Source organism: Peromyscus leucopus, chromosome 11 (assembly GCF_004664715.2).
Source record: "Peromyscus leucopus breed LL Stock chromosome 11, UCI_PerLeu_2.1, whole genome shotgun sequence".
Lineage (NCBI taxonomy): Eukaryota > Metazoa > Chordata > Mammalia > Rodentia > Cricetidae > Peromyscus > Peromyscus leucopus.
Window position 1 is genome coordinate 42,769,033 of NC_051072.1, and position 26,300 is coordinate 42,795,332.

Genomic DNA, 26,300 nt, shown 5'->3' on the forward strand with positions numbered 1-26,300 from the left:
TCTAGAAGAGAAAAATATCCTTCATTATATCCACTTTTTTTTAACACTTTATCATTATATTCTTCTAAACTTCTTCCTAGAATTTGATTACTTAAGATTCATTATTATATTTATTATTTCATTTTTCTCATTGCAAAAGTTCTACAAAGACCAAAGTGTCTCCTCATACATAGTACTCTGTCTTCTGAACCAAAGATGGTGTTGATACATTAATCAAATGAGAAGCAGGAAAAAAACGATGAATAAGGCAATGTACTCATATGCCATATTATTGTTTTCCAGTGGAGAGACTCAAGGTTTAAAGAGACCTACAAATGTTGTATTATTATGTGTTATCTATCTATCTATCTATCTATCTATCTATCTATCTATCTATCTATCTATCTATCTATCATCTAGCTATCTCTTTATCTATCTGTCTTATTTGTAGCACTAAAGTTTACTGGGGCATCCTAGCCCAGGCACTGGGCTTATTGGTGGTGTTCTTGATGTACAAAGCCCAGATATTTTGCCAGATCTTCTTGAGCAAGAACACTAAGAAATTGACAGCCAGGTGGGTGTTGTAGATCAACTCATCACTAGTCATCCTCATGTGGCTGACAGCAACAGCCAGACACAGCACCTTCTTCATCTGCAACTTGATCATGGAGTTCACCTCATTGATTCTTGACACCATGTTTTTACTGTGTGTCAACAGGGACAGGAACTTGCCAGCCTTCTTTAGGCCTAGGCTTAGGATACACCGGTTCTGCTTGATCAGAGACTCGGAGGCCAAAATGGCATCATACTTCTCGGTCAGCTTTTTGAACAACTTCTTGTTCTTATTAAGCTTCTTCAGCACCTCAAAATCCATCCACAGCCTTGGCTTCATCACAGTGTTGCTGGTCCCCCAGTATGCACACCGAGAACATGGGACTAGTAGTAGAATTAAGCCTAGTGTTGCCCAAGAAGCGTTTGTCCTTCTGAGGGGCATAGTGTCCATCTTTAGGGTGGTCCTCAACTCCACCATTTCAAGAAACTGTGCTGCTTACATTGGCCTATGTGGGCAATTTCCTGTACCACCTCAGTTTTTCCCAAGAGACTTTGCTGCTTGTGGCTGTTCAATCATGGAAAACCAGAAATGAGTGAGATATATTTAAAAACATCTTGGAAATAGCTCAATGAATTCCAATCTCTCTTACCCACTCAATAGTTACCTAGTGCATTTCTTCAAATAGAATTATCCATATGCAAAACTCAAAAACATGCTATATTTTAAACTAATATTTCCAAATAAATAATTTGACATCATCAGTTTATTTCAGACTCTAACTAACAGTTTATTTCAGACTCAGTATCCAGTATATTAATTTATTAAAAATCTACTAAGTACTAAGCTCCACTCACTAATTTTTATTTAGAATCTTAAAAGATTTCACATTCATATTTTTCAATTTTATTCAATTAGCAAAATACAACCAAAAATGCATTCAATTGAGTGAGTATATTAATATTTTTAAAATTTTATTTACCACAAAAAGAAATTTATTTTACATTGATCGTAATATACCTATGAATATATTTTCTTATTCTTATACTCAAAACTTTAATATATTTTATGAGTTCCTTTGGTATGTTATGATATAATTTATCCTATTATAATTTCCATCTCATATAAAATTACAGAAATATAATAACTTGGTTTTGTGACCCACAAGTAGGTCACAACCTACAATTGAAATATAATGACAAATGGAATCCAAACATTTAGAAATACATGTCTACTTGGAAATGTGTATGTGTGTGTGTGTGTCTGTGTGTGTATGTATGTGTGTGTGTGTATGTAACATGTGATGTTTTTGGTGTCTGTGATGATTGCTAATTCAGTTATTACCTTAGGTTTGATTGCTTGGTAAGAAAATACAAAGGCAAGACTTCAGTATTGAGTTGACTATATTACTATAGTACCTATTTTTTTCCAGAAGCTTGAATACATGCATATGTGCAACCATATATATGACATGGTTATAAAGTACTCCTGAAAAAAAATTAAGGTATGAAATTTGCCCAGATCTATCTCTCTCTCTCTCTCTTCTCTCTCTCTCTCTCTCTCTCTCTCTCTCTCTCTCTCTCTCTCTTTTATACACACACACACACACACACACACACACACACACACACACACACCAGACTCAGCTGAGTTAACTCTTAAAAAGGGAAAATAACATATAATTGTTGAGGTAATTTAGAACTTCATTTCTCCACCCAGGGCAAGAGATAGAACTCGGATTCTATAATTTTAATCGAGAAGAAGTAGCTGTGTCTCAGTGGTTCTACACAAAGCCTATGGAAAATCTTCCTTTTCTAGTGTTACAGTCCAAAGTTAAACAAGGGGGCAGGGTCCATTCTCGATGTCCACCAAGGCTGTTAATTTTTACAGCATTTCCCCTCCAGAGTTGAAGTCCTTAAATCATTGAGCAACCGGACAAAGGAGCAGAGGCTCCAAATACTCTGGCATTTCTGGCCTCTACCCAAACAACAGGGACAAGGGCATTCTGGCTCCTGACCAAAGACATGAATTGAGGTCCATACCATTAAACTCTCTGACCAGTTTTAATCTCCTTCTCTCATCTGCTCCCTGAAGAGGTGACTCTATGTTGTCAGGAAATTTGGACAATGACTGATCTTGCTGCTTACTGCTGTGTAGTCATTGGATATGTCAGCTGGGAGACCTCTACAGTGAGCCTATCAAAGGGATCTCAGAAGTGTATCAGTGGTTCCATTTGTACAACAGGTGAAGTAAGGGGAGGAAGTCTTTGATTGACACCTGGATAGAAAAAAAAAAAAAAGAAAAGGAATAAAAAACAAATAGGATATTAAGGAAACTGGTGTGGTAAAAATAAGCAGACTTTCAGGCCTTGGAGCATAAAACTGGGGTCCCAGGTAGATGGAATTAAATTGTCACAGAACCATAGGAGTGTGAATTGACTGTAAATATAGGTTATATATGTAGTCAGTCTGGGAATTTTGCAAATATTTTGCAAGTACAGGAAAAACTTTTAAGGCTTCTTTTTAATGGTTTTATAGGTAAACTGTGATTTATTTTAAATTATAGCATTCATGACATCAAAGCTTAATGTTTATGAGAGCCTTTTGTATATATATATATAAAACGTTTTGTATATCACACATTTTATTTGTCTATTAAGAAGTCTGAAATTCTGTGGTTTCTAAATTTTTTCAAATTTAAATTTTTATGATAAAATCTTATTTTTCTATATTCTTAAACTTGTCAAATTGATTATAATAGTTTCTAGTCTACAAATGTTCAAGTCTTTAAAATATACAGCAGATTTGCAAAAAATGATCCATCAAACCATGTAACCATTAAATTTATATATTACAATTAGGAAAGTTAACATATTATATGACAGTTATATTGTACATTCCCAAATGTGTACAACAGCCTTAATCAATTGTAAAATATTTCTTTCAATTTTTTCTGGGTTTTCTTGATTAAAATGAAATTAATTAGAAGCTACTAGAAAATGTCTGTTGTAAATCAAGTCAATATGGAGTCCCTCTTGGGCCCTTTTTAAGTTTTGCTTTTTCATTATGGCAATATAATGCAGTTGATATAACAGGAAGTTTTTCAAAACTTGTGGGTACACATAACAACAATATAAAGTATGTGCCAGGTAGAACATGTTATAATCTCATTGCACAGTGTGCTACTTTATAAAGACTTCCTCATCCAGTTTCTCATCAGGAAAAGCAGTTTTCCGGCATTTCAGGTTAGAAGGACATGTCTCAATGATATGAAAAGGAACCACTTGGAAACACTGAAAAGAAGACAAGTAAAAAAGTAAGGTTAACCCAGATGAACCATTAAAGCAAATGGTTTACTTTACATCTTTATATTAAAGCAAATGATTTTTCACAGCATCACTTCTGGAGTAATGAGGTATAAAGCCTCTGAAGATTTACCTCCCTGAAAACAATGAGAATGCTGGCGAGAATGTTAAAACCAAATCAATTCTTTTTAGTAGAACAGTGATTTTTAATAATTTTGCTTTCTCTCCTTTTGTTGCCATTAATTTTTTTAAAAACAAACTTAAAATTATTTATTTATTTATTTATTTATTTTACATCTCAACCCCAGTTTCCCCTCCCTCCTCTCTTCCCATTCCCTCCCCCCACCTCCCCTTTGCTCCTGCCAATCCACTCCTCCTCCATTTCTGTTCAGAAAGAGGCGGGCCTCCCATGAATATCAATGAAACATGGCCTATCAAGTGGAAGTTAAACTAAGGGTCAAGAAAGAAACAAAGAAAGAAATTAAAGACTTCCTACAATTCAATGAAAATGAATGCACAACATAATCAAACTTATGGGACACAAAGAAAGTGGTGCTAAGAGGAAAATTCATGGCTCTAATTGCCTGACTAAAGAATTTGGAGAAATCTCATACCAGCAACTTAACAGCACACCTGAAAGCTCTAGAACTGAAAGAAGCAAACACACCCAAGAGGAGTAGTCGGCAGGAAATAATCAAACTAAGGGCAGAAATCAATAAAATAGAAACAGAACAATGCAAAGAATCAATGAAACAAGAGTTGGTTCTTTGAGAAAGTCAACAAGATAGAAAAACCCTTATCAAAACTAAAAGGCAGAGAGGGAATAGCCAAATTAACAAAATCAGAAATGAAAAGGGGTACATAGCAAAACATACTGTGGAAATTTAGAGAATCATTAGGTCATTCTTCAAAAACTTGTACTCCACTAAATTGGAAAATTGAAAACAATTGGGCAAATTTCTTGATAAATACCACATACCAAAATTAAATCAAGATCAGATAAACAAATTAAATAGACCTATAACTCCTAAGGAAACAGAAGCAGTCATTAAAAGTCTCCCAACCCAAACAAGACCAGGGCCAGATGATTTTAGCACAGAATTCTACCAGACTTGCAAAGAAGCAATAATACTAATATTCTTCAAATTAGTCCATAAAATAGAAACAGAAGAAACATTGCCAAATTCTTTTTACGAGGCCATATTTTTTTTCCAGGATTTTAGAAATAGCAAAGGCCTTCTGAGGAGTTGTTTTTGTTGTTGTTGTTGTTTGCTTTTCTTTTTTTAAGTAAAGTCTGATTCTGGCAAAAACTGAATTTTGTAGAATTTTAACATGTTCAAATGAATATTATTCTCTCCCTCCATGGTGACTTTAAATGGAGCAGCATCAGTATGCTGTTAGCTACTGAGGAGCTAACAAACATCAGAGCAAATGAGTTTGAAGCTTCTGAGGAGGCTTGTTTGCATTGCTATGTTGAAATTCCATTCATACATTTCATTCAGACCACTTGTCTAGTAAGAGTTGCTACACTTGTCTTGCTCCAATTGTTAGATGAAAAGCTTAAATCTCCTTCCTGCTTGGTAATAACTTGGGCTTGTCCTGTGTAGCCTGTTGTTTGAATAAGAAATGTCCCTTGTAGGCTAATGTATTTGAATATTGGTCTCTAGTTAGTGGCTATGTTTGGGAGGATATAGAACTTGGATAACAAAGAGGTGGTGAATGGGCTTCAGGAGTTTATAGCCCCATCTACTTCCAGTCCATGCTGTCTGCCTTCTGGGTAGAGTTGAGATGTGGCCTCTCAGCTTCCTGTGCTCATGCCCTCCTCGTCCTTATGGACATCTAGCTCCCTGGAGCCATAAGCCAAAATAAACTCTTACTTAAGTTGCCTCTTGTTATGATATTTTATCAGAAAAACAAAATATAACTAATACATGGTCTTTAATATGTTTTAGTACATTCATTCTATATCTAGGTGGATTCTTGGTTTTGCTTTTGTTTTTTAAGTTTTTATTCATGCAATGATATGGAAGTTTGTCAGTTGCTTGTTCTAGATCTATTGGAAAGATTGTAATTGTTGTCTTTTATTATATTAAAGCTATATGTGCCATTTACTCATTTATTAATTTAAACCATCTTCAGCATTGCTTCTCATATTGATATTTCTACCAATAATCAGCTTTTTATATTTTGGTGTTTTCAGATAGGGTCCTAGAGCTCAAAAAAGAAGTAGACTCAAGAAACTATGTTCAATTGATATTGCAATTGATAACCACTTGCAAATAAAAAAATAAGTTTTCTCCAAGGGAGAAACAAATCATTCTTAAGGGTAGGCTCTATGTCCAGCAGTAGATGGCCAGCACTAAATAAACTCAGAGTCATCTTTGGAGGTTCATTGTCTTGTAATGTTGTGACAGGCATTTTTTTAGCCTTACAAGTGCAAGTGCTCTGTGTATATATTATGGCTTCCAGTTTTGTGTTTTTATAGGATTCCTGTGTGTGCAAATATGTATTTCTCTGCATCTATAATTGTATTTCTTAAGCTTTTTCTTTTACTCCTTTTATTGTTTGTTTGTTTGTCTGTTTTGTCCTATTCTTATATGTTTGTTTCTGTTTTACCTTATTATTATTTTTTTAGATGCATGTTTGTTTTCTGGGAGGTAGGGGGGAGTTGGGAAGGGTAGGAGCTGGGAGGTGAGGGGGAACTGAGAGTTGGGGAGGATCTGGGAGGTGAGTATGAACTGGGAGGTAGGGAGGAGTTGGGAGGTGGGGAGGAACTGGGAGATGGAGAGGAGCTGGAAGGGGGAGTGTGGTGGTATTGTGTATTCTAATAAATTTATCTGGGGTCAGAGAACAGACAGCCACTAGATACAAAGGCTAGAAAATGGTGGCACTCACACCTTTAATCCTAGCATTCCAGAGATAGAAATCCCTCTGGATCTCTGTGAGTTCAAGGCCACATTGGAAATAGCCAAGCATGGTGACACGCCTTTAATCCCAGAAAGCCAGCCTTTAATCCCAGGGAGTGGTGGTAGAAAGCAGGAAGATATATAAGGCGTGAGGGCGAGAAACTAGAAGAATTTGGCTGGTTAAGCATGTGGCTGGTTAAGCTTCAGGCTTTTGAGCAGTAGTTCAGCTGAGACCCATTCCGGATGAGGACTCAGAGGCTTCCAGTCTGAGGAAACAGGGCCAGCTGAGGAACTGGCAAGGTGAGATAGCTGTGGCTTGTTCTGTCTCTCTGATCTACCAGCATTGACCCCAATACCTGGCTCCGGGTTTGATTTTATTAATAAGAACTTTAAAGATTCCTGCTACAGGGGAGGAACTGGGCAGAAAAGGGACAGCAGAAACCATACCAGAATATATTCTATGAAAAAAATTCATATTCTTCTTTACTATTATCTTTTTATTATTTAAAATAATTTTTAAATTTAAATACATTTTAATCATATTCATCCCCTCACCCAAGTCTATCCAGCTCCCTTCTTCCTCCCTATGGATCCAATTTTAAATGCTTACTCAAAAATCAAACCAAAAACTCAGTACAAGAAAAACAAGAGAACAAAATACAACAATCTCCCCACAAATGACCAAAACAGTCAACCAACCGAACAAACAAAAACAAACTGTAACCAAATAAAAACACACATAAAGCTGTGGAGCCCATTATTTATTAGTCAATCACTGAACATGAGGCCTTCCCTGGAGTAGGTGATATTCTCAATATCATTTCATTGAGAAAACTGATTTCCCCTCTCTCAGCAGGTGTAAATGACAGTTGAGTTGTTAACCTTTACCCTGGTGACTAGGTTTTCATTCATCCATCCATCCATCCATCCATCCATCCATCCATCCATCCATTCATTTATATATTCACTCACTGTTTTCTAACTTTCTTTTTATTATTTTTGTATATTTTACACCATGCATCTTGATCTCAAATCATTTCCCCATTCCTTCATACCTGTCCTCTTCCCTTGCAACACCCCCCCCTCAAAGTAAAATAAAACTTAAGAGAAAAAAAAGAAAAGGAAAGGAAAAATCTTGTCATGAAAGGTTGCCATAGTGTGACACAGTGAGTCACACAGTAAACCCTTTTGTCCATACACTTTTACTTGCACATGTTCATCACAAAGGGCTCTTGGTCTCATTCAAGGTGTCTGGATTCTGCTACACTATCAATACTGTGTAGTGAGAATTTATCCCATCAATTAGCTTTGAGGTATAAGCCTTAGGGCATGGTTTCTGATCTGTGTACATGATCACTTAAAACGGGGAGTTGGTGGTTGGGACCCTCTTCTTCCTCTTCTTCTTGGGGTGGATTCACATGCCTGGATCCATCCACTCCCAAGCAGAATGGACCACAGCTTTTCATCTGGTTCTACATTCATGAGTATATTTTCCCCTTTATTACTTTAATAATCCTTGTTACCCCCTTAAACAGACTCACGAGGATTTCTCATAATAATACTAGGCCCTCACTAGGACTCTTGGATATCCTGTTGTTGCCCTGTGCATAGAGATCCTGCAGTTTTGGGTCTGCAGGACTGGCCCCTTCACATGCTTCTGTAGATCATAGATGGAGTGGATGTTCGGGTGATCTAACAGATAACCCTGGTTCTGGGCCTGGGTCCTTGCAGGGTTAGTCAGCTGGCTAGCTCTCTGCCATCCTTACCTCCAGGGTAAACTCTCCAGCATTGCCCTGGCTAGTTCATCCTTGTAGCAATGAGCAAGGGGCGAGGCCAGTTCCCCTGCTTTCACGCCCCTATGGTGGACTCTCCCATACCTGGACCATCAGGGCCAACTCTGCTGTGTGGCCCATGTGAAGCACAGGGACCGGTCTCCTAAGTGCTGCTGCTTGTGAGGGGCAAAACCAGCTCTCCCACCTGCCATAGGTGGTAAGGGAAGGGAAGGCATCTCTACCCCAACCCTACCACCATATGACAGATGAGGACCCTTTCTCCTGAGTGCTTCAGCCAGTGAGGGTCAGAACCAGTATTCCTAGTATTGCAGACAGTGAGGGGCAGGGCCAGCTCTGTACAGCCCTGTCCTCTCTGCCTTCGGTAGTATCAGGATCCAAGGACATCAACAGAGACCATGGCTTCAGCAGAGCCATGAACTCAGACATGGGCGCTGGCACACCCCATGCCCAGACATCACCATGGCTCTGAGTGCCACCCATCTCAGCCCACTCCTCACTTCTTTCTCCTCAGCTATGCCTCTGTCCACATACCACACCACATCACACATGTGTTCACCATAATAGTGCCTGTCTTCCTGGTGCTACAAGGTGCTAGGTGGGCCCATGTTTTCTTCTCAGAGTCCAGGACAGACTGTCCCAGGCCTGAGTGTGTGTCTCCTTGTCCTGCTCAGTCTGACATGGCAATAGGCAGGACCATGCTTCCTCATCACAATGAGATCAAGGTAGTGCCCAACAGCCATGCACCAGAGGTTGGTGTGGAGATGTTGCTGGAGTCCTCTCGAGGGCAGGGGCTAGAAAGCCTGAGCTGCATTTCATTCACTTACTGTTTAAAAAAAATATAACAAAATAAAACATAATAGCCCAAGAGAAGGCACAAGAGTCAGAGACCCACTTGTTTACATCCTTAGGAATCCCATAAAAACACTGAACTGGAAAGCATAATATAAACACAGAGGAACTGGTATAGACCCATGCGGGCCCTGTGCATGCTACCATTGTCTCTAAATTCATATGAGCATTGCTTATGTTGATTTTGAGGGCCTTGTTTTCTTGGTGTATTCCATCCCCTCTGTCTTTTACAGACTTTCTGCCTATTTTTCAGTGGGGTTCCCTGAGCCCTGAGTGGAAAGATTTGATGGAGACATCCCATTTAGGGCTGAATGTTGTAAGATCTCTTACTCTCTGCATAATGTCTGGCTGGGAGTATCTATGTTTGTTTTCATCTGCTGCAGGAGGAAGCCTCTCTGATGATGGCTGAACAAGGCATTGATCTATGAGTATAGCAGTGTATCATGGAGAGTCATCTTATCATTACAATTTTCTTTCTTTCATTTTTTTTTAACCACTGTTATTTGATTTTGCCCTGGGTCCTTAGGCTATCTAGTCTCATGTTCTTGATTACCCAAACAGTGTTGGATATGGGTTCCATCCTTGTTGAGTGGGACTTAGATCAGTTATTGGTTGGTGTGGTTGTTTGAATGAAAATGACCCCCATAGGCTCACAGGGAGTTTTACTATTAGGAGGGATGACCTTGTTGGAGTAGGAGGAAGTGTGTCACTGAGGGTTGGGCTTTAAGGTTTGAGATGCTCAAGCCAGGACCAGTAGATTATTCTCTTCTGCTACCTGCCAATGAAAATATAGAAATCTTGGTTCCTTCTCCAGCACCATGTCTACATGCATGCTGTCATTCTTCCCGCCATAATGACAATGGACTAAACCTCTGAACTGTAAGCCATCAGCAATTAAAAGTTTTCCTTTATAAGAGTTGCCAAAGTATGTCTTCATAGCAATAGAAACCCTGATACCAGTGACTGGTGTATTGTTTTGACAGGCTAGACCATGTTTTTGTTTGGAGGAATGTAGACTTTGGGAGTTTTGATTAGAAAAGCAGCTGAATGCTTTAAGCAAAATTTCATGGGCCATAATAGTAGGACCCAAATAAACACACAGAGGCTTATATTGTTTTTAAACTATGGCCATGGCAAGCTTCTTCCTAGGTAGCTCTTATATCTTAAATTAACCCATTTATATTAATCTATAAGCTGCCATGTGGCCATGGCTTACCAGTCTGCTGGCATGTTGTTCCTTCATTGGCAGCTGGTGTTTGCTCTGCCTCTTCTTTCTCTATGCTTACAAAACACCTAATTTAGCTGTTCATTAAGCATTATACTGTCTATTTTGTGTCTATTTCCTTCTGAGACCCCATATGCAGAATATCCAAACTATTCTCTTAAAGGCACATTCACAGGTTCTAGGATATAGAGTATGGACATCTTAGTGGGAAATATTAATCAGCTTACCACATCATAAAAAGACTAAATAATAAAATAATAATAATAAATAAGTAAAGTACTAATGTGTTTAAACATGCAGTAATGTACAGGCATGCTAGGTGAAAGAAGACATCAAAAATGACTGAATGCTGTATGTGTCATTTACATTAAATGCCATTAATGGGCAAATTTATAGAATCAGGAAGGCGATAAATGATAGCCAGGGACTTTGAAGAAATTGACAGTAACTGTCAACTGTTTATATGTGGTAGACAAAGTGCCCTAAAGTTAGCTACTTTTGTAAAAGAATTCTGTGAATATAATAAAGCCACTAAACACTTTAAGAGGATGAATTTCATAATATGAGAAATACCCATTTTATCTCAAAAGACATGTTATGAAGTAAATGAATGTTTTAAATGTCATGTCAGCCTTCTTTTCCCTAGATTTTTGCAATATTTCTGGTTTTCTTGTAAATGTTATGAAACCATAGTCAAGACTGAAGATCTCTGTCATCATGCAAAATTATAAACCAAAAAGTAATAGAATAGATTATATACTTGGAAAAATTCCCTACTGTAGTCTCATACTATTACATATGTATACACACACACACACACACACACATATATATATATATACATACATATATATATATATATACACACCTATATATAAACATAAATATACACATATAAATGCTGTGGAATGTCTTTCTGGATGCTGTGAAAATACATTGTTCTGATTTATTGATAAATAAAACTGTTTGGCCTAAGGCAAGGCAGCTTAGAGGCAGGAGGAAAATCCAAACAGATGGACAGAAAGAGAAAGAAGAGGCAGAGCAAACACCAGCTGCCACTGAAGGAACAACATGCCAGCAGACTGGTAAGCCATGGGCACATGGCAGCTTATAGATTAATATAAATGGGTTAATTTAAGATATAAGAGCTACCTAGGAAGAAGCTTGCCATGGCCATAGGTTAAAAACAATATAAGCCTCTGTGTGTTTATTTGGGTCCAAGCAGCTGCAGGACTAGCAGGTGAGAGAGATTTGTCCTGACTGCGGGCCAGGCAGGACACAGGAAAACTTTCAGCTACATATAAATACACACATAGGCACACATATATGCACACATATATATTTAATGTTACTCAATATAGTAATATATATATTCAGTAGTAAACCTAGAAAATAAAATATAATTTCATATTCAAAATAGAATATATGGAGATTTATAAAAATAAAGTATAAAATACAAATATATGTGATATATTTAATATAAATTATTGGTAAAATAATGGCAATCTTCAATGCCCAGAAGTATCACTCTGTAGGAATATGCATAGACTGTTGCCAGGCCAGTGACTGCATTTTACTAGAATCATAATGGTAAAAGTCACATATGAGATAAAGCGTCTTTCAGTTGAAGTTGTGACTCCTGGAGGATATGCTCTCAGTATATATTTCCCTATGCATAGGGATGTTTAATCAGCAAATTAAACAAGTTACAAAAAAATTAATCAACTAGAATATAGAAATAAATAAAACACAATGAAATAAAAAGATAAGAATGCTTGTAAAATAATAATTGGAGCTCTCTGAAAGATAATTCTGAAACTGTTGAGAAAAATATATAGAAGAACCACGCTCAATTTTCACAGTTCTCCAGAACTGCTAAAAATACAATAACAAATTTGAGAATGAAAATTCAAAATGAAAGCTCTCAACATCTGTATGATAAAATTAGAAAATAGTATTGATAAAGGTACAAATTTTCAAAATAGACAGAATAAAAGGTTATTTTTAGGACTGATAGAGAGAAAAACAGATCTCCTGCTCACAGCAGTGACATCCACAAGACTCTGTAGTAATAAATCTGGGACTTCAGAATGGGTGAAATAAAACTGCATATTAAGAAAAATCATATCTGGAAATCAGCAAAATATAAGCACTTGATCAAATCCCTTAAATGTGTTATGGACACAGAGGTGCAAGTCTGATATTTGTAGAACACAAATGTCATTATTTTCTCTCTTCCTTTGTTGTATCATTTGTTGTATTTTTGACTTCTAATTTTGTTTTTCTTCAAATCTGAAGATTTTGAAAACTTTTATATTAACTTCTCTCATCTTCTTATATTCTTAACATTATTTTATTTTATTTTTTTCCTCAGTTACGTTTGCTGTGGTCACATAGATTTATAACCATATTTTCTTGCTAGCATGCAATTTTACTTGGGTCTTGCAGTTTCAGTGGGTGCGTCAATGACCATAATGGTAGGCAGAATGGCTACAGCTAGGAATAGTGCTGTAACAGAAACTGAGAGCTCACATTTTGATCTGCATGTGGGAGGCAGAGAGCTGACTGGGAATCTCAAAGTCCACTTCCAGTGACCCATACTTTCTTCAACAAGGCTAACTTCCTAATCCTTCCCAAACAGTTCCAATTGGTTACAAAGCACTTAAATACATGAGCTATGGGGGCCATTCTCACTCATAATATTCTTACTTGGGGCATTAGTTTTCCATCTCACAGATGATGTTTTTATGGTTTTTTTCCTTTTATTTTATTTTACAATACCATTCAGTTCTACATAACAGCCACAGATTCCCTTGTTCTCCCCCTTCCTACCCCCTCCCCTTCCCCCCAGCCCACCCCCCATTTCCACCTCCTCAAGGGCAAAGCCTCCCCCAAGGACTGAGATCAACCTGGCAGACTCAGTCAAGGCAGATCCAGTCCCCTCCTCCCAGATTGAGCCAAACGTCCCTGCATAAACCCCAGGTTTCAAACAGCTAATTCATACAATGAGCACAGGACCTGGTACCACTGCCTAGGTGCCTCCCAAACAGATCAAGCCAATCAACTGTCTCACCTATTCAGAAGGCCTGATCCAGTCGGGGGCTCCTCAGCCTTTGGTTTGAGTATTGAAGTATTTTCCACATTTTTATAATTGCTTTCTTACATGAATCCCTAAAGTTAGAGATCCTGAGACCAAGACTAACAGCTAAGATAACTAACATCATTTATTATTGTAGCTTTATACCTTCTTGATTTTATCTCCTGAACATAGTAATTTCCTTTGTTAGCAAATAATTAAACCACCACATTCACTTGAAATTTATTTCTTTTATCATTTAGGATCTATAGCATGAAAAAATAAGTTATCTATCTTTTTATTGTCATTGTTTGTTTTACTGTAGATCCAGTCCAGAGTCTTGTGCATGTCAGTTAAGCATTCTACTCCAGCTCTTCAAAGCAGTTATCTGATTGTTACACAGATTGCAAACACTTGTCAAACAGCCTGTGACACTGGAGATTCCCTTGCTTTTCAGGTTTCTAATGTCATCGAGCTCTGTTTACCATCCACACTTCCTTCATCTCCGTGTCATATATTTATTTTCTACTTTTCTCTCTTTGACTTTTTTTTTTGCATTAGAAATTAACAGGCTAAACCCATTCTTTGTCATCTCTAATATGACTGGGCATGTCATGTTTACATATTTAGGAATACATACATTGTGCATGTGTGTGTGTGTGTGTGTGTGTGTGTGTGTGTGTGTGTAAAACAGCAATTACTGAGAAAAATAGGCCATTGATTTAAAAGAGAGCAAGAAGAGGTATATACAGGAGAATTTGGAGGGAGGGAAGAAAGTACAGAATGATGTATCATAACATAATCTCAAAAAAAGAAATAAAAATACACACACAAAAAGAATCTCAGACTTGAAAATGAGACACATCATGAGATTACATAGGGATTATCTCATAGCTACCATCATACAACCTATTTTTCTACATTTCCAGACAAATCAGATGTGAAGAAAATGTACCTCTACATGTCTTGTGAATGTGTGTGTTTGAAAAGGATATGTGTAACATAATAACAAGTAACATTATGTGAACTGAGAAGATTATATTTAAGAATATATATTCCATATATATATACACATATATACATATATACACATGCAATAACAATTAATGAAAAATAGGCCATGAATTTGAAGAAGTATTGGGAAGTAATGGTGAAGTTGGAGGAAAGGGAAAGCAGATATGTAATTTTATTATAATCTCAAAAATAAGAAAAGAGAAAAACTTAACTATATATCATACATGTATATACTGAGATGGTTAATGGTGTCAGCTTAATAGGATCTACTATCACTGTGGGACCATCTTGAGCATTTCTTAAAGCACATTGTAGATGGTGCTGAGGTGGGAAGGCTCATTGCAGGTCTGAGGAGGGCAGCTCCAGTGGCTGGGGTCTTAGACTGTATACAAGGAGAATGTAAGCTGAGCGCCAGCATTCGTGGCTCTCCGTTTTCTCATTATGGAAAGGACGTAGCCAGCTGTTTCATGCACCTGTCAGCATGTCTTCTCTGTCGTGATGGACTGGACCACCAAGCAGCCATCCTTTATTGCCTTTGTGGGGTATTCTTGTTGTAGCCATAAAAACTGGAGCTACTATAGGGTGTGAACGGTACTGCAGGCAAAAGTCACTCAGTGGTGCGATTATGTAAGCAAAAGAAAAGAGGAACTGAAGACCTATTAAATCTGTTTGTGTAGACAACATGAACATAACAGATATTCTAAATATACACTGATTTTTACTTTCAGTGAGGGTCTCATTTGTGTTCCCAGAAATACTTGGATTTAAAAAAAATAGATGTTAAAATCACAAATACAAAATTAGGCATAAAGATTAGCTTTTAATGAGAAGGAGAAATCTTAGGAAGTATAGATGACTATGCAGAAAAAATTTTAAAAAATGTGTCTTATGTGTACTTAAGATGTCTATCTAACATATTTCTACAATTTCTACAAATGTGTTTACCTAACATATTGCTACAATGATTTTGTTGTTTTATATCTTTCAACTTACATTTTGGTTAAAATTTCATATTGCAGAAAATATTAGAATGATAACTTTTGGCAAAGTTAAATGTTTCTTAAATTACTGTTAATTGTTTCTTAAATTTATTTTACTTGATGTGATTACATACTGTAGCCCAAACTCTGTAGCCTAGAATTCACCATATAGTTTATGTTGACAACAAACTCATGCCAAACATCCTGTTTCAACCTCCATAGTACTAGGATTCTAGGCATGAGCCATCATTATCAATTTTAGTTATTGAACTTTAGAACCATTTCTTTCAACTTGATAATGTATGAGAGGTAACAACCATTTTAATGCTAAAATTCTTGTAAATTTTAGAGTAACCCCTCCAAGTGTCTTTCATATATAAACCATAGTGTCTTAGAATATTTATACCTTTTTTCAATAATTAGTCTTAAATGCATTTTCCAACTTGAATATTTATCAATTTGCTTTCTCTCACGATACTCTCTAGAGTGCAATATTATGAGTTTTGCATAATGAAAATGAAACTGCCTTTTATTAAACAAGGTTTATTAATAATTAAATTGTGGTTCCTCCTCACAAGCCAGGATGAAAGTCTGGGAAGTAAGGGTTCTCTAGTCATTCATTAGAATGCAGCTGTTTCCTTGACTGTACAAATTGTATCTTTGTTTATTATTTATTTTCTTTTTTATTATACTATTTGGTTTTGAAAATATTTCCTCCTTTTGTAAGAGAAGTAAGGATGGACAGAAAGTTTGGGAGGCAGAAGTGAAGCATCAGCTTCCAGACCCTGAAGTCATCGCAGTTAACTGGTAACTATAGTTAGGAAAAGAAGGCAAAATTTTGTCTTTACTTTTCCCTACTTCCAAACTAGCTGTCTATAAGACTATGGGCCCTGCTTATCAAACCAACACCAATGCCACATACTTTATTGTTAGCTGAGGGCAGCAATATCCTGAGGACCCAGTAGCTGCCCATCAGCCTCACATCAGACCCCTTAAAAATCTCATGCAAACAGCTCTACATGCTTCATGTTCATTTGCTAGAAGGGCAGGTGTCTTCTCAATCCCTCCAGTTCCACTTTTAGACCTTTAGTTATAACCTCTAAAATGCATGCAGTTTTTTAAAGCCCTGTAGTAGATCTCTTATTCCATGACACAGAGTTGTTCTTCTATTATTAAACAATGGATATCCCTTAATACACAAATTAACCAAATACTGTCTCACACACATAAAAGAAAATATAGTTGAGAATAGCTTTTCCTTCATTTGGAACTGTATGTATCCTTTTGCAATCAGATTCCTTTTATGCAAAAGTCTTTGACTGCTTGATGAATATATGTAGGACTTTTGTCCACAAACTCCCTGTGACACAGAAGAAAATTAATGATATAAATATCTGGAAATTTTATTAGGAAATTACAGGGCCTGTCACATTTAGATTATCAAGTTTGCTTAGATTCGATCTACATATAGGATTCCTAAAGCATACTAATCATCTACACACAGAAACATGCACTTTATAGACTGTTACTGTACTTTACATACTGGAAGTGATAATTAACACTTTTACACAATTCTTATCAATGCTTGGAAAACTGGTGTTTTTACACTTGTGTAACTGTAAATATATAAAATATTCTTGTTCAGACAGAATATCTGTGTTGACTGACTCAAGGAGAATTTTTTCACAGTTTTTTGATGCCAGTCATCGTTACAAGACTTTTCCATGTGTTTGCATAGGCCAATCAATGTATTCTACATTTTATTTTGCCTTAAGTACATGTTTCTGCCTCTTTTCACAGTATCATCTCTGTCTCTTCATCTTCTTTTCCAGTGTAACTCAAGTCAGCATTCTGGTGTGTTAGGAACATCCTTTGAAGCCACATTCATGCTAGCAAGCTAGACAGTGCTTAACTGGGTCTGGAAGCAACTGTGATCCACCCTAAATACACACCACAAACTGAAATGACATCTCAACACCTAGTGGCAATGGATTTAAAGTATGATAATGCTGCAAATACTATCATATGCTTACAATGTTCCCCAATATATTCAGTAGATCTTACATTTCATGCTTTTGATATTTAGCACAAAATGTGGTGATATTGTGTTCCCCAAAATATTGTGCATCCTAATAAACTTATCTGGAGTCAGAGAACAGAACGGCCACTAGATACAGAGGCCAGAAAATGGTGGCACTCACACCTTTAATCCTAGCATTCTGGAGGCAGAGATCCATCCAGATCTCTGTGAGTTCAAGGCCACACTGAAAACAGCCAGGCATGGTAACAAGAGCCTTTAATCCCAGGAAGTGATGGCAGAAAGGTATATAAGGTGTGAGGACCAGGAACTAGCCTGGTTAAGCTTCAAGTTTTTGAGAAACAGTTCATCTGAGACCCATTCGGATGAGTACTCAGAGGCTTCCAGTCTGAGGAAACAGGATCAGCTGAGGAATTGGCAAGGTGAGGTAGCTGTGGCCTGTTCTGCTTCTCTGATCTTCCAGCATTCACACCAATACCTTGCTCCAGGTTTGTTTTTATTAATAAGACCATTTAAGATTCGTGTTACACAAGCACATGCAAAAAGTCATCTATGCATCTCTGTATTTGCTGAGGAAGCAAGGTTCTATAAGGTTTCACCTTAGTATAATACAATCTTCTCTATCTATCTTCTTCACCACCTATACCATCTCTTAAAGATCTACATTTCATGTAGGCCTCTAAGTTCTTGCTCCATGCATCCTGATGATGCATGGCTCTTCTTCTATTCCAGGGTGAATATATGGCCCTGGCTAAGAGTTTAATAATCAAGACCAATCACAGCATAACCAAACAGTGGCAATAGATTCACTATTGTTGTAAACTGGCTTCTACAGTAATTGGCTCTGTCTAGTTTCTCATATTGGTTGATTTCCCGTTCTTTCTAAGCTGAACTGTGCATCCTTTTTTCATTTAAATATTCTTTTATTTAGGTAATATTGCTATGAAGTTGATTGAAAAATGTGCAGGGAATCCAAATCAGTTATCACAACTATGACCAGAGAATCCCAATTTCAGTATATGTACTTGCATGTCAATTGGCTGGATACAAATGGTACTGTGCCAGGTGCTATCCCAGGACAGCCACTCTGAAATTAGTGTTTCCAAGAATACTATGTACAAAATGGACCTTCAATAAGTGCACACTGGAAAGTGTTCATTGAAGATCAATAAGAGCAGTAAATTAAATGCTGGTGGCCTGGGTTAAATGCATTTCAGAGCACTGAGGCAAGGTCAAGATACTAATTGAATTCATACCCAGAAGATTTAGCCAGGGAATTTCACATCCAGAAATTGAAAAGAATCATGATCTAAGATTGATCCACCAAATCATCTTCTGGATTTTCATGTTACAAGTCATTTTTTCCAGGCAGGAGAGAATTACTGGCAAATTTTATATCAAGTAGGATAGATAAATAATTTCTTACTGTGTTAAGGAAATTGCAAGAAAGGAACTTGGGTTCTAAGACATCAGTACAGAAGAGTTCATAACTCCACTCAGAATTCCCTACAAGCCTAGCTTCTCTGGAGATACACTTATATCTGCACAAAAGAATGAATTTAACTTTGTTTAAAACTAATGGTTGTATTGTTAACAGACAAGCTAAACTGATCAATATTGCTAATACAGAGCAGAGCATATGTTTGGGATTTTTCAAACTTGATTTTCTTCAGGCGAGAGGAGAAATGTGTACTTTCTATGGAGGTGGTAAATTTTAGGTTTCACATGACTTTTAGTATACCTAAGATTGAAACAATCACATTGTCCTCTCATGCTCTGCTTCCATGTCTTTGTCCAGGAATGTAATCAAAAGTACATGTTTTCATCAAATGATGAGATAAAGACCAGCACAACAAACAAATCATCAAAACCATCCTACAAAATATAAAAGTTCTACTTGAAGCTAATACTCTATTTCTGAAGAACTTCTACACTTCAGACACTTGATTACACTTGATGGAATCAAGCTGGATCTGACCTGGCAGTCCCCTCCCTAAGGATGGCCTCTCATACTATCCAAAGATTCTATGCAAGTTGTCAAGAGGAAAAAAAACAGCCAATAGTCATCCCCATCTATAAAGCCTGTGAACCACCAGTCAGCAAGACAGTCCCAAGGATACAATAGTGGCACCTGTATCTTAGAGGTAACTAACAGCCTTTTAATTCAACATAAGTCCCAATATATAGGAGGGAATTCTTGTCTGAAACTGTAAAACTAATAAACTACACCTGGCTGATAAGACCATAGCTCCTAGAGGAGATAAAACTACTGGCCACTTTTTTCAGTCAGTGTAAATCTTAACTATATTATACATACTTATCCCTATAGTTACAGATAAGTGTAACTCTCATTTTTAATTAAAGAAACTTTATTTTAGTAGACAGAGACTATTACAAAAAGACTCAACTACTCAGAATGTAAATAACAATTGATTGTGGGGTTCGCAACAATCAACAACATCAACAGCACAATCCCTGTACCTAAGGCTCAGGATAATATCACAGAATAGAGGGCAAAGGACCATGATACCTGCTTCTAGACATTGTCTTCTAGATAGGATAGGGAAGAGGCCCTCAGGAAACTTTGAAAATATGGTGGCTCTAACAAGACCTGAACAACAACACCAGTTAACAATGCCTTTGTGATGGAAAAAAAGCTCACACCACCCTACCCCTAAATGAAGAGCTATAGTCAATTAATGGTTGTTAAGAGAAGAAAAATCTGTCTGTTCTAGAGATGTACTCCTGATAGGTCATCCAATCCCAAGTGGTCATCCCTACACACATATACATATGAGCAACAATAAATAGATTCAGCAGCTTATATTTATATTAACTTGGTATATACGTGTCTTAGTTAGGGTTTTTATTGCTGTGAAGAGAACCCATGACCATGGCAACTCTTATAAAGGAAAACCATTTTATTGGGGTGGCTCACTTACAGTTTTGGAGGTTCAGTCCATTATGTCATGGTAGGGAGCTTAACAGCATGCAGGCAGATAAGATACTTGAGAATCTTACATCTTGTAGGCAATGGAAGTTGACTGAGATTCTGGGTGGTATCCTGAGCATAGGAAACCTCAAAGTCTGCCCTCACAGTAACACTCTTCCTCCAACAAGGCCATATCCACTCTAATAAAGCCACATCTTTAATACCGTCACTTCCTATGAGATTATGAGGGCCAATTACATTCAAATACCACAATACAGATAAAAATAATAATTAAAGAAGAAGTCATAAATTTAAGGGGGAAAGTTAATTGTTGGAGGAAGTGAATGAGAGATGGAGGGGTAGAAAATATGAAAATACACTATTTGTCTGTAAAATTTTCAAAAAAAATTTAAAAGTATATACAAGTTCTGAATGTTACGAGAGTACCATATTTTTCATCTGGAAATCAGAATTGGCATTTTTTGATAAAATGCAAGCCAATGTCACAATTCATAGCTTGTTGTCAAATCGTGGTTACAGTTACAGACGCTCTGAGGTATTGTAAGTCCAATCTTTAAGTGGATTTTTAGGCTATATTATCATGATTTTGAGGCTGTCCTAAACTACATGGTTGAGACCCTTTCTAAAAACAACCAACCAAAATAACAAAAAGAAACTCAAGGGAAAAAAAGCTAGTAAAGCTGTAAACTTTAGGACTGTTGAAGATTCCAGACAAAACAAAACCAGAGTGAAAATGAACCTCAATAAGCAAAGGCCCAAATGAGGAGTAAGTACACATGGTTCTTTTCCTCAAGTCACAAAATAATAGATGCTGTGGACAGAAACTTTTGAAATCAAAACACCAAAAATAAGAACAAGCCATGACATGTGTCAATGAGGTAGTGATTTTTGGCTCCTGGGCTCAAAATGTATTTCCTACATACCATGCTTCTAAAACAACAGTTCCAATACTATTCTCTATTGTCTGTGTATTCCTTTCTCACCTCAAGTGAAAGTGGTAATGAAATCCTATTGTTGAGTCATATAGGGATCATATTCTAAGCAAACTTCTTCAAGATAATATATTTAAAAATTCCTTAAAATTATGAAAGTGACCAGATTGCAAACCATGTATCCAAGAGGACATGAGGTTAGGGACTAGTATAACACATGCAAATTAACTTTTCTTTTTAAAAATTAGTAAATAGTGTGAAACCTCACATTGTTATTTAGTTTGCTTTAATGTTTGTCTTTCAAGCATGGTCATTTATTTCCAAAGAAATGTTCAAGGTTAAAGCAATAGGTAAGCCAATGTGAAAAGAGCAGTCTCATAAAACCATGAGCAGAATGATGGATAAAAGTGACTGTAAGGTTCCACAGCCTTGAGTCTGCGATTTGCTTTTCATAATTGCCATAGACTACAATTTAGCTGTAATGATTCAGACTCAGTTAAAGTTTTAAAAGCAGTTAAATATGTCCTACTTTTTTCACACAAAGGCTAATAACATTTCTTCTTTAGCTATCAGTAATGTCTGCTATCTGTTTTAAGATTAAGGACATTGGTTTTAAATCTTAAATAATCTTCTTTGAAACTATGATTAAAAAAGTTGTCTCCTAGAATAATTATTTTGTGCTTTTGCAAGTCAGCCAAGGAGAAAATAACCTAGATAAAATATAAACATTGAATCTTAGCAGTTTGAAGAAAATGCTGATTTTATTTGCAGTTGTTCAAATAATGTTAATAGAACATATTATTATCGTAATTATCATAATTGCATAGTCATATTTTTCACTAAATAATATGGGGTAGTATCATTTGAGAAATTCATAGTTAATTCAGAGTCACATCTGAAATGAGCTTTAGAATTTTAAAATAGACAAAAGGAAAGTATTCGAAGTAAATTGAAGTTAGTTTTGTATCATGAAAAATTACTTAAACTATTCTGGAATTCTGGAGTCTGGGCATCATTCTTTTGACATGCTGGTGTATTTAGCCACAGCACTCCTCGACAGAGTGTTAGATGTACAACCAGGGAATGGGGGCTGTCCAGGTGTAAAAACAACAGAAAATTGACCTAATTAATCTTTCATCTCTGAAAGCAAGTGAATTATAAGTACAAGACATGAGGGGGCATTAAGCAGAAACTGATGATGAGACAGAGGAAATTGGATATTAGCCTTATTATGCATGGCATCCTCTCTGATTTGCTGCCTCACAGCTGCAGGAACCTCAGTGTTCTCTGACATTAACGTGGTACCAAGGTGGGGTAGTTTGCTATTATGCACATGGCTTAAACATTGGAATATGATTTGAGGAAATAAAACACAACCTAGTAGCCTTAGTGCTCTGGAATTTATATCTTTTGAGAGTTCTGTTTTAAAAACATGTTTAGTTCTGTTCAGACAGGTTTAGCTACTCTGAAAATAATTTTTAAAAGTTGACTTACTGCAATATATGTGTTTTTCTCTTGCTTATAGTCCAAAGTCAGTTAGTGGTATTTCAGTGTGAATAGTGATGCTTTCTGTGCTCTTCAATGAATACAGAGCAAAAGCCTTTCACAAGGGACCTACACAGGGACAGAGACAGATTCACAATACAGCTTCACACAGCACAGATTCATACTCATATAAGAGACAGACAAGGAATAAGAGAAGACCCATGAAGACACAGCATTCAGAGTAGAGATTTCAAATCTGCACTGGCCTTTGGTTGAATTGCTCCAAGGGAAAGTGCGTTTCATTTCTTTCCCTTAAAGCAATACCATAAGCCGGGCGGTGGTGGCGCACGCCTTTAATCCCAGCACTCGGGAGGCAGAGCCAGGCGGTTCTCTGTGAGTTCGAGACCAGCCTGGGCTACAAAGTGAGTCCCAGGAAAGGCACAAAGCTACACAGAGAAACCCTGTCTCGAAAAAACAAAAAACAAAAACAAAAAAAAAGCAATACCATAATGCCTGCACTACGGATGACCAATCCATTAAAACCAACACATTTTTTATATTTTCCTTTATGTATAAAGTGCAGGCTTACAGTAATCCCTCACTCTTTCTAGTCTCCCTCCCAGTCTTATTGAGCTCAAGCCCATTATTTTCCTTACCATTACCTTTCAAATTTCTTTTTAGACCCACTAAATTTAATCAGGATAATCTGTGAACATGAGTTTGGAACTGTTCATTGAGGACTCATAGACTTTTCATGGGTATACAACTCTAAACAATTACTGAATCCATCAGCAACCTGAGTTTCTTAGACGGGGTAGTGCCTATGGACACTCTACATTCAGAATTGACTGTTGAAAAGTCTGCAGACTTGTGTATAATAAAAATTTCATATAGATATAATTTTTGTGAAGTCATAACTGCATGACAATATTGACTGACATGTTCAGAAGACAGTATTTCATCTTTCTTCTCCCTGTCTTCTCACTCTTACATTCTTTCTGCACCCTCATCCATGGTGATACCTGAGCCATACAGAGAGTGGTATACTGCCCTGTTTAGGACTGAGCACTCAACCTTTGCCACTCACTCTCAGAATCCTAAGCAGCCATTGTCTCTGAATTCACTGACATTCAATGCAAAGAGAAGTGTACTTGATTGATTCTGGGAATAACATTTGTCAAGTGATATAAACAAATATTTAGAAGGCAATATGGAACTGTGAAACTTTATCAAGATAAAAGCACCAATTTCTCCTGTTATAATACTAAATTCTCCTGTAGGGTCAAAGACCTCAACCATGGATTTTGACCAGGTTTCCTGTACTATGTATTGATTCCTTCTGTGCAGCGAGAAGGTCAGTTGGTTAACCCCATAACAGTTATGCCATGATTTTTAGGTAGGCATGTCTTGCCTCAAAGGTTGGTGGTGTTCATCATAGTTTCATGGCTGGGTAAGAACATTGATTTGTTTATTCCCTCAGCAACACATGTAATAGTTTTGGGTACTATGAAAGATAGCCAGAAAGGAAGAAGCTTCCAGATCATTTCTAACTTAATTTCTCTGTATCTTGAAGCCAAGGTGCATGGTATTTCTAACAATAGGGCCATTTCAACTAGTTCTTGTGGACAATAAAGAATGGTGGTAGGAGACTATATCTTGGGGACCTGAGAACTCCCTGTTCAACAACTCATGGGATTGCATTATGCTACTCCTGGCCTTTAAGAGTAGAGTTATCTAGGTATGCAAATCTCTTCCTCATAAATAGCTTTTAAAACTTACATTTTTAATTGGGTTGCAAAATAGTAAGATTTCATATCTTTTTATTTTATGTATCCTTCATTTTGGTTAACCATCCTTCCCCCTTCACTTCTCCCATTCCTTTACCCTAATCTCTGTTTAAACCTTCCATCAACCCAAATTGCCTTTCTCTGTTTACAAATTTGTTTTTTTATTTAATTTGCTTTTTCATATTCATTTTGGAATCATTTTGTGAGTTTTGTCCTTTGGTTGTTTTTTTTTTTTTTTTTTGACAGTCCTCATCTTGTGACTTTTTAAAAGTTTGTATGATATATGATTATACATATATATATGTATATATGTGTGTGTTAATATTATATATTTAACACTTTAATAATAAGCATCATTTAATTAATCAGCATGGAATTACTTTCCATTTTTCTCACAAGAATTTCAGGGGAATTCAGTGTGACAATCCTCTATGGGTTTTGCCATATTTACATGGAGGATTTAATGACGGGGATCTATAAGCTCTCTTTCTCTGGTATCTTCCGTTTTGGTGTAATGATGAGAATAATGGTTTCTAAGATCTCTACACATTAGAAGTCCATCAGGCTTTTGAAGAGAAACTGTTTCATTGCTGGATACCTTGAAGTATGGTATGTAATTGAAAATTACCCATTACACTCTTTATCTTGGTCTGAATGAGAGGTACCTCATACCTCCTCTTGGGCATTTGAATACTTTGTCCCCAGTTGGTGGTGATGTTTGGGTAGATTTAGAAGGTGAGGTCTTGCTGGGGAGGGTTGGGGGTTTTAGCGCCATGCCCACTTCACTTTTTACTTCCTGCTGGCAGTGTAGGGTGTGAGCCCTCTGGTTTTCTCCAGCCACTCTGTCTGCTGCTTGCCTCCACATTTCCCTGCAGGACAGGCTCTTGAACCGGAACTCTAGTTCAATCTCATTGTAACCGTAAGCCAAATAAACCTATCCTTCTATAAGTCACCTTGGTTATGCCGATTTGTCATAGCAGTAGAAAACTAGCTATAACTACATGGCTCCTTTATTTAGATCTCTTCTGCTGCATTTTGTTAGAGAACATTTAATGTCCTTTATATGTGATAGTTTTGCAAACATTTGAAGGTATTTTACTAGTATATCAGGTACCCCTCCCCCCCCACAGGAATTAAATGCGACTCTCAAAATCAGCTTGCATGAAATGGTCACTTCATTATGTCCAAATTTTATTACTGATATTAAAAGTCACCTAAGCTATATTACCTTTCTCATTCCCTTCCAGTCATACATACATCTAAATTGTTTCTCAGTCTTTCATTTTCTTTGACATATAATCAGTGCTATCTTAGTGCCACAATCTTCCCTGTAATTTTACTTTATGATGAGCAATAAAATAAATTGCTACTTATAAGTCCAGGTGTTACCAGTGTAGAGGAAAAGTGGCAATTTTCTAAACTTTGATTT

At 36.8% G+C, this 26,300-nt stretch overlaps 1 pseudogene; it reads right to left on the bottom strand.

Annotated features, from left to right (window-relative positions):
* Positions 1-439: 439 nt before the first annotated feature.
* LOC114702909 lies at positions 440-25,736 on the bottom strand (annotated as a pseudogene).
* Positions 25,737-26,300: the final 564 nt, after the last annotated feature.